Genomic DNA, 10,653 nt, shown 5'->3' on the forward strand with positions numbered 1-10,653 from the left:
TCTTTGTGTGTTTTTACTAATCCGTACAAGTAAGGTAACGAGGGGAATTTTACTGACAACTGACCTACAAAATCATTGTTAAAACCTTTTAATGTCAACCTCGTTTTTTCTTATAATAACACACTCAAAAGAATGTTAATAAAAAATAGCCCTAAAGAAAACAACAACATAATATATAAAATCCCAAGTTTGGACTGCCCCTCTTTTTATATTGGCCAGTCTAGCAAAGATTTAGATATGAGTATTAAGCAACATAAGTATTCAGTCAAAACTGGACAAGCATCCAATGCTATATTCATTCATTTAAGTGAAAACTCTCACAGGATAAATTGGACTGAAAGTTCAGTGACTGCCAGATCGAAAGATTTCTCTTCTAGAAATCTATTGGAGTCCACTATTATCCAGCTTACTTCCAGTTGTAATTTTAATCTTAGCCCTGGCATATATTATTTGAATCCCTGTATTAAAAAAATGTTCAAGAATGACCTAAAAGATAAAATCACTGACATAATTACAAGTTAGTTACTTTATATATATTTTCTATGTATCCGTATGTTTAATATAATTTTTTATTTGTAAAAATGTTCATCTTGCAAAAATGATTATTGTTTACAAAAAAAGATAATTATTTTGTTGTACTAATATTTTTTGGGTGGTCAGTCACGACCCTGTATAATCTTTTAATTGTCCTGTCCCTGCTTCTGAACGGTTGATCCTAATCCTTTGTAAAACTTCTTAAATATTTAACACTGTTTTGGCAGTTCTACTAATTCTTCAATTGTGTTGGATTCCAGGTACATATGTTTCCTTTATAATCCCCATCTGTCATTTATATGAGCTTTCTTTGTAAACATACTTTTATATCTCTTCAGTCTGCTAAATAAAGGACGTAGTGTCGAAAGGCCTCACAGCACTCCAGTGTTTCCGTTTCCTTCGTGGATTTTATCTTTATTTATAGATATACACACACACACACACACACACACATATATATATATATATTATATATATATATATATATATATATATATATATATATATATATATATATATATATATGTAGATATATATATACACATATATATATATATATATATATATATATATATATATATATATATATATATATATATATATATATATATATATATATGTATATATATATATATATATATATATATATATATATATATATATATATATATATATATATATATATATATATATATATATATATATATATATATATATATATATATATATATATATATATATATATATATAGATATATAGATATATATATATATATATATATATATATATATATATATATATATATATATATATATATATATATATATATATATATATATATATATACATATATATATATATATATATATATATATATATATATATATATATATATATATATATATATATATATATATATATATATATATATATATATATATATATATATATATATATGTATAAAAATATACAGGTATATATTTTAGTCTTTATTGGCTACTCATTTATTTAATGTTGAACTATAGTGCAACATAATGATAATACATACTTATAATAATTTATAAATGGTTGGAATCCTCATTTTTGATGAGAGGGATTCACAGGGGAAGGGGACACTTGACAATAGTTTCGCAGAGCTTCGTCTGCTGTTTCCCATGCTGATGTCTATTGCAAACAGGGTTTCGTATGCAGTTTCCCACTCTCTTATGCATGGAAACTGCAAATCTGCTTTATTATTATTATTATTATTATTATTATTATTATTATTATTATTATTATTATTATTATTATTATTATTATTATTATTATTATTATTAACTTATTTTGTACATGCTTAGGGGTGGATCTGGGTTCAAGTACTCTATAAAAGGGTTGGTGTTCAAAAACGCTTGGGGGCCCCTGTTTTAGACAGAGCTAGATGCCAGCACACCCTCTTGCTCTTGGAGTAGCCTGTAACTTGCTGTCTTCTCCCTCTTACAGGGGATTTTCTTTTTTATTTTACGAAAAAGACCAATATGAGAGCATTCTGCCACCTTGATACTATAAAAATCTGACTTTTTACAAATATAATAATTACTAAACCATTTCCTTCACAGACTAATTATCGCTTTTCAAACACATACACGATTATATATATGGTATATATATATATATATATATATATATATATATATATATATATATATATATATATATATATATATATATATATATATATATATATATATATATATATATATATATATATATATATATATCACACATTACCACAGGTGAAAAATAAGAAACAGGGTGTAGGTCCTGACCGGTTTCGACTTTATTTCCAAGCCATTGACGAAGGACTGATACAGAGTGTGAGAAGTCACAAATATATATACTACAAGAACAGTACTGACAACATACACAACCGTTAGAGGCTCCATATCCCCACTCAGGCCGGTGTCGAGGTAGGGTGGCCTTTAAAACTCATTTGGCTAAAAATCACAATAGACTTTCAGGGACATTGCTGATAAACAGACCATACCCCACCTCAGATCCACACTGACAGGTGTCAAGGAGGCGGAGTTTGGAAACTCATTAACATTACTACCCTCGTACTGTGTTTACAAATATGATAATCCTATTTTCATATATCTCTACTGCCTACCTTAAAGTTTAAACAATTTACAAATTTCTTTTTGATATTAAAGGATAAAGTTTATACATCCCTTGACTGATATTCATATTATGGTTGTAACTTTCTTTTATGAAGCTAGATTCAATGATGTTCCTTTCCAGTGCATTATTAGAATATACAATCCTTTTGCCCCTTACCAGTTGATAGCATGATTGTTCTCACTAACATGTACAAATATACCACTGTTCCCTTGTGCATATCTCACATTTCTTATGTTGTTCAATTCTTTTTCCAGTGCTTTCCCGGTTTGGCCAATATATTGGCCAAACCGGGTGATAGGTGGATATCGTCTCCAAAACGCAAAACACCTGAGTTCGACGGGTGAGTTGACCGGGAGATGTTATTCACTTATACCTCTCTTGTGGCCGATTTCGTTAGTGCGTCACTGCAGTCCTGATTCCTCGTCCGTCGCTGGTTCGATCCCACGGGACGGTGGACTTATTATCAACAAAAATTCCCCTCGGTAACATATATGAAAATATATTATTTCCGAGGTAGAGTGAATTGGATATTAAAGGACGTTTGTAGCTTTCTGATTGTATATGAATCACGGTGATGTGATAAATAGTCATAATATGGCTACGTGCGACAAACGCACTACACGGTCAACATGGCAGAGGTGGGTGGATATCGTCTCCCAACGCAAAACACCTGAGTTTGACGGGTGAGTTGACGGGAGATGTTATTCACATATACCTCTCTTGTGGCCGATTTCGTTAGTGCGTCACTGTAGTCCTGATTCCTCGTCCGTCGCTGGTTCGATCCCACGGGACGGTGGACTTATTATCAACTTAAAAATTCCCCTTCGGTAACATATATGAAAATATATTATTTCCGAGGTAAGTGAATGGATATTAAAGGACGTTTGTAGCTTTCTGATTGTATATGAATCACGGTGATGTGATAAATAGTCATAATATGGCTACGTGCGACAAACGCACTACACGGTCAACATGGCAGAGGTGGGTGGATATCGTCTCCAAACGCAAAAACACCTGAGTTCGACGGGTGAGTTGACGGAGATGTTATTCACTTATACCTCTCTTGTGGCCGATTTCGTTAGTGCGTCACTGTAGTCCTGATTCCTCGTCCGTCGCTGGTTCGATCCCACGGGACGGTGGACTTATTATCAACAAAAATTCCCTTCGGTAACATATATGAAAATATATTATTTCCGGTAGAGTGAATGGATATTAAAGGACGTTTGTAGCTTTCTGATTGTATATGAATCACGGTGATGTGATAAATAGTCATAATATGGCTACGTGCGACAAACGCACTACGGTCAACATGGCAGAGGTGGGTGGATATCGTCTCCAAACGCAAAAACACCTGAGTTCGACGGGTGAGTTGACGGGAGATGTTATTCACTTATACCCCTCTTGTGGCCGATTTCGTTAGTGCGTCACTGCAGTCCTGATTCCTCGTCCGTCGCTGGTTCGATCCCACGGGACGGTGGACTTATTATCAACTTAAAAATTCCCCTTCGGTAACATATATGAAAATATATTATTTCCGAGGTAAGTGAGTGGATATTAAAGGACGTTTGTAGCTTTCTGATTGTATATGAATCACGGTGATGTGATAAATAGTCATAATATGGCTACGTGCGACAAACGCACTACGGTCAACATGGCAGAGGTGGGTGGATATCGTCTCCAAACGCGCAAACACCTGAGTTCGACGGGTGAGTTGACGGGAGATGTTATTCACTTATACCTCTCTTGTGGCCGATTTCGTTGAGTGCGTCACTGTAGTCCTGATTCTCGTCCGTCGCTGGTTCGATCCCACGGGACGGTGGACTTATTATCAACAAAAATTCCCCTTCGGTAACATATATGAAAATATATTATTTCCGAGGTAGAGTGAATTGGATATTAAAGGACGTTTGTAGCTTTCTGATTGTATATGAATCACGGTGATGTGATAAATAGTCATAATATGGCTACGTGCGACAAACGCACTACACGGTCAACATGGCAGAGGTGGGTGGATATCGTCTCCAAACGCCAAAACACCTGAGTTCGACGGGTGAGTTGACGGGAGATGTTATTCACTTATACCTCTCTTGTGGCCGATTTCGTTAGTGCGTCACTGTAGTCCTGATTCCTCGTCCGTCGCTGGTTCGATCCACGGGACGGTGGACTTATTATCAACTTAAAAATTCCCCTTCGGTAACATATATGAAAATATATTATTTCCGAGGTAAGTGAATGGATATTAAAGGACGTTTGTAGCTTTCTGATTGTATATGAATCACGGTGATGTGATAAATAGTCATAATATGGCTACGTGCGAAAACGCACTACGTCAACATGGCAGAGGTGGGTGGATATCGTCTCCAAACGCAAAAACACCTGAGTTCGGCAATGAGTTGACGGAAGATGTTATTCACTTATACCTCTCTTGTGGCGATTTCGTTAGTGCGTCACTGTAGTCCTGATTCCTCGTCCGTCGCTGGTTCGATCCCACGGGACGGTGGACTTATTATCAACTTAAAAATTCCCCTTCGGTAACATATATGAAAATATATTATTTCGAGGTAGAAGTGAATTGGATATTAAAGGACGTTTGTAGCTTTCTGATTGTATATGAATCACATTGATGTGATAAATAGTCATATATATATATATATATATATATATATATATATATATATATATATATATATATATATATATATATATATATATATATATATATATATATATATATATATATATATATATATATATATATATATATATATGCTGTTCTTTAATTAACGCTTGTTTTATTTCTGCCTGTTACCTACCTACCTACTGCCATCAGTTCATTGCATTATTGCTGACCTCGTTCTTTGACACATCAATTCTACCAACCTAACCGGCTTGCTTACCTGGTACTTCCTCTTTCTCAAACACCAAAGCACTACCTCCCTTGGTATTCTGCTCAATGCTTTCTCAGCTTCATGAAGAATTCCTGGAATGATCAGGTCAAATCGGCCTATTAAAAAGATTCTGTGTGAGTCTATAAATATCTCGAAGCTGGTAGAAAATTGCAAAGAGGACAGGAACTCATAATAAAACAAGGACATGAACAATTGAGCAATTTCAAGAGAGAGAGAGAGAGAGAGAGAGAGAGAGAGAGAGAGAGAGAATTAGTTTCGTGTCTGCCAAACAAATGTCAAATTTTGCGAAGCGCACGATCATTCATATGAAGATAAGATAGTGAAAATTGATCATTATGCTGTTGCTAGCCGTGAAGAATTTCAGTTTGAACACGGCACCCAATGCATGGTAAAATAACAGAAAACATTAAAGACACACTCACATACACACTGAGACAGCTGAAGCGTCATGGAGGCATCTTTGGAGATTGACCTGAAGCCCTCAAGAAAACATTTATGACTTCTCCAACTGGGTTTGTTATCAAGAACGTCACAGAGGGAAACGAAGCCAAGGAGAAATGGTCAGTATATATATATATATATATATATATATATATATATATATATATATATATCCCTGTGGTGTCCTGAGAATTCCTCTGTCTACTCAGGACCTCACTGAAATACACCAGTTGACTAAGCAACGTTTGACATTTAGGTTATGGATTAAATCTCGCCTCTTCACCTCGTGCTATGAACAGCGAAGAAATTGCCAAAAGACTGTCTGTGCAGTCTGGAAAAGCATAGTGATCTTCATATATATATATATATATATATATATATATATATATATATATATATATATATATATATATATATATATATATATATATATATATATATATATATATATTATAGAAAAATAATTTAAGATGTTTGATGAATGAATGTTAAAATTGAATATTCAATATCCTTTCACGGAATAATTAAATAAGGTTTCGAATAAAAACAGTAAATAATTAATATTAATATTGAAAGAAAATTAAATATTTAACAATATTAAAAATTCGAAAAAATGCAAAATTATGTACACAGGTTCGTTTTAGATTTCAATATCTGCCGTGAAGAATTATTGCTGTATGCACTCGGAAGAGGTTTGCCGTCGATGCCTTAATTGAAAATATATACTGTACGGTACTGGATGCGATTAACCTCTCCTCCATACGAACACAAACAATCTGAGAATAAACACTATGTCAAAAACGAGCAGAGTATTGAAACGGAATAGAGCACTTTAATAAGACGAGTAGATCACTGAATCAATTAAGCTTAAATGAATATGCAAGAAAATTAATAAATGAATTTTAACTTGTAATTTAAGAAAAGTAACCTTGCCTCACCTAATGCTTTTGAAGTGGAGGCACGGCGATGAAGGTGAGTAATCCTTCTGCTGTTGTAAGTAATCCTTTGTAAGTAATCCTTTGGCAGATGTAGGTAAATATTCACTGCAATCTAATGGTAAGTGGTAGAATCATGAGCCGGTAGAAGATATGGCGATGATGTCCAGCTTATATGTGTCAGTTAAAAGGTAAGTCACTCCATGGATGATGAGTACCTGACCGAAGGTAGGATGTGTTACCTCCTTTAATATATATATATATATATATATATATATATATATATATATATATATATATATATATATATATATATATATATATATATATATATATATATATAAATAAATAAATATATATATATATATATATATATATATATATATATATATATATATATATATATATATATATATATATATATATATATATATATATATATATATATACATATATGTATATAATATTTTTTCTGAGTTTAGCATGCATAGTCGGTCATGTTTAAACTAAAATTTTTCAGGGCTGGCAATAACATAATGACCAAATTTTATTGCCTTATCCTCAGTTGAATGACTGCGTATAAAAATAAAATCTATATTTGTTAGGAAGGCTCTCTCTCTCTCTCTCTCTCTCTCTCTCTCTCTCTCTCTCTCTCTCTCTCTCTCTCTCTCTGTACCTCGCCAGTTATCAAAATGAAATTAGTCTCAGAAGAGTGAGGCATTACTAGTTATGCAAAACATATGGTGGGAGTAAAATTACAATTACCTGCAGAAGCCAAGTGTTCAACACCTTCGCCGGTTAGCCACACACTACCGGATGAGTCATTCCGCTCCCAGCTTATAGGGGGGACAGCCCCACCCACCCCCTCCCGGCTTCGACAGCCAATGAAAAATAGCTTATTATTATTATTATTATTATTATTATTATTATTATTATTATTATTATTATTATTTATACATGTTGTTGTTGTATTAATATGTGTATTTTTATAACTATTATTATTTTTATTATTATTATCATTAATGTGATTATTATTATTACTGAGATTTGCTTTTTTCACTTCGTAATTAGCCTTCTGGACCTGGCTTTTGTAACCACGTAAGGTCCCCAGATGGAAATTAATTGTATGTAATCTGTTTCTGAATGTAATCATTTTTAATATTTGAACTATTATTCTCAATATTAGTGCTGTCATTACCATTATTATAATTACTATTTTTACTGTGTCTTCAGCAAATGTGTGGATATTGCCGGTCACCGTTTTATCTCGTGTGTCTAGATTGTGTGTATTGTATTGTCTTTCTTTAATTTGCATATTCCATGTAAATGGACCTGAGCTGAAATAAAGAATATTATTATTATTATTATTATTATTATTATTATTATTATTATTATTATTATTATTATTATTATTATTATTATTAAAACACGAGAGTACAGCAAAATGAGAAGCGTAATGTGTTCCAGACTGATAAAACACACTTCTGAGAATGACCTGACTCCGAAGAGCGTAAGAACATTATTATCTTATTTCATATTAGAATGTATCCGGGTTCTTCTTCCTCAATGGTTTAGAAAGAGCATTTAACGGTGTCATTATGTTAGCCTTGTTGATTTCTTCAATTTAACTCCATTGTATTTATGTAAGTTTTGTATCAAGCCATTTGGGCAGTGTTTAGTAAGGACGTTGTTGATTCTCCTCACCAGCCTCTTATCATGAAGCAAGCATTTCATTGTTTCTGTCTTCTTCTTTTCGAGTGACGACGGCGCCTTAGCCACCCCACCCCCTCCTCTGGGAGTTTACTTCATGTCCCGTGAAAGACGGACAAGAGATCTGTTTTTCTGAGCTGTTGATGGAGGTTGCTGCAGATGGCTGCCTTACTGGGTGCTGCAATATCATACTACTGTTTATTCTGGATTACCTGCCCTCGGGGATTGCAGCTGTGTGGATCCGTCCTTCCTTGCCTGCATCTGGAAGAATTTATTCATTATTCAGCATCGCCTCTGGTTCAGTTATACAACCGGGGAGTGGGGGCAGGTACTCTCTGTCTGATGGTAAGGTCTAATATCGCCTCTCCCTGAAGTGGATGATTGTCCTTTGGCACCACCGTTGCCTATTTGGGGCCTGACTGTGCCTTTTAACCTAGATAGTTCAGACGGGAGACGGGGATCTTGATTATTCATTCCCACCTTGATGAGACCAAGGCTTGATATTAAAATCCTTATAATTAATTGAATCTGTCATTTGATAGGTTGTTCTTACTTTTCGTTCCTCTCATCCTTAATACAGTAGACCCCTTGTGTAAGTGTGGATGTGTTTCTTTCCGTATTTAATTGTGCAAGTGTGTTAGGTATTGTTTAATAAGGGTATTTCAAATTATTTGTGTTTCTAAGAGGTTCAGATATTACTTCTGTCTTGTGTTTATGTATTAAACATTAAGTTGTTTTTCTCAGTGTTTGAATCAGTTTTCACACTCTGGTATTGGTACGCACCTTTCCACCCACTGTGGACTTCGTTGCAGGTAAGGTGAGCATTGAGACTGGAACGTTTACTTTATTAATTAGTGTAGTGGAGAGGTGTCCACTGAAACGGTAATGACCAAACAAGAAAAACAGACATATGGCAGACGGGTTGTTGTGAGGTGATGATATCCTGCAGAGGAGGAGGAGCAGGAGCAGGAGGAGCAGTCTGATATTCAGCAGGGTGACAGCGGCTTCATATCAATCGACGGTTCTAGGTAAATTCCCCCACGGAAAATTCCACCACGGAAAATTCCACCGTAGGTCAATTCCACCAGAGAAAATTCCACCATGGAAAATTCCACCATCATAGAGGTAAGACAATTAGATTTATATAAAATTGATATAAAAAGGTTAAAGAATGAATAAATGAATAGTTTTTTCACCTTTTATTCACAAATAAGAAAAAATAATGACAATCGTATTATAAACATTATTTATAAAAATATTCCAAGAACATTTATTTCAAATTGCGAGCAATAGCCCTTAGAAAATCTAGACAATTTTCATGCTCATAATTTTCAACTAAATTTTTCAATCGTGCATCAGTAACTTGATAACTTTTCTTTTTGGATTTCGAGTCGCCACGTCGAATATGTGCCATTTTTGTTTGGCATAATCCTTCCCCCTTTTTAAGGGAATTACACAGTTTCCAAAAATTGGGATGGGTTAATGTTACTGAGGATCGCAATGCATTGTGAAAACCTTCGACTGCATTGTTTGATCTTGGTAAGTCATTTAGAACTCGTTCACGTACATTCCAAAGTTCAATCGGAAACTGTGGGGTTTCTCTTCTTTGGCGATGACCCCGTCCCCTCACTGTTCCAATATATGTTGTCTCAAAATAAACTATGAATTCAGTAGGGATGTCTTCATCATCAGATAAATCTAAAAAACCATTGACAACGTCCTCAATGGGCAAAAATGCTAGAGCACAAAAGCACTTTATTTTGACCTGGAAACTGTCATCTGTGTTGTACCTATGACTTTCACCAAGTGCACAGATCTTTCGCCAAATAGATTGCCCAAGATGAAAAGCACAGCCAGAAACTTCAGAATGAGGAAAATGGGAAACACAGGAATTATGGAGAGCTTGTTCAAAATATCATGAGACAAGTTGCCGGCTGCCTATTCCCTCGCAATTTACGAATAGAAGA

Source organism: Macrobrachium rosenbergii, chromosome 10, assembly GCF_040412425.1.
Source record: "Macrobrachium rosenbergii isolate ZJJX-2024 chromosome 10, ASM4041242v1, whole genome shotgun sequence".
Lineage (NCBI taxonomy): Eukaryota > Metazoa > Arthropoda > Malacostraca > Decapoda > Palaemonidae > Macrobrachium > Macrobrachium rosenbergii.